Source organism: Myodes glareolus, chromosome 22 (genome assembly GCF_982192425.1).
Source record: "Myodes glareolus chromosome 22, mMyoGla1.1, whole genome shotgun sequence".
Classification (NCBI taxonomy): Eukaryota; Metazoa; Chordata; class Mammalia; order Rodentia; family Cricetidae; genus Myodes; species Myodes glareolus.
Window position 1 is genome coordinate 21,968,193 of NC_142047.1, and position 452 is coordinate 21,968,644.

Consider the following 452-nt stretch of genomic DNA (forward strand, 5'->3'; position numbering starts at 1 on the left):
TATCTAAAAGTTCTGCTTCACACTATCAATAAAGGTCAGGGTCCTCTTGCCTCTAACTATCACTTTTCCAACACCCCTGTCCCACGGAGCTCAGTCTACTACTCCCAGCATCCCTCCAAAGCCAAGGCTGCCATCCAATCTCTAAATATCAAGAGCCTCTATAGCACCAGTTGTTTAACGGGAGGGTCCTTATCTGTGCTCCTGGATGGGAGCCTGTAGGTGTAGAGGTGCAGCGGTGAGAAGGAGCCCAGCAACGGAGCAAGGCTGGAGGTAGCTGGAGGCGGAAGGGGGATGGGAAATGCAAGAAGAGGTAGGAAGAAACCGAGAAGAGGGAATGGGAGTGGGGAAGAGAGGGGCGGGTCGTACTGAGCCACCCCTCTCGCCCGCCTCATTCCCCTACCCTCCCCACACGGTTGGGTGCTGCCAGCACTCTTTCAGCCCAGCCGGCCACA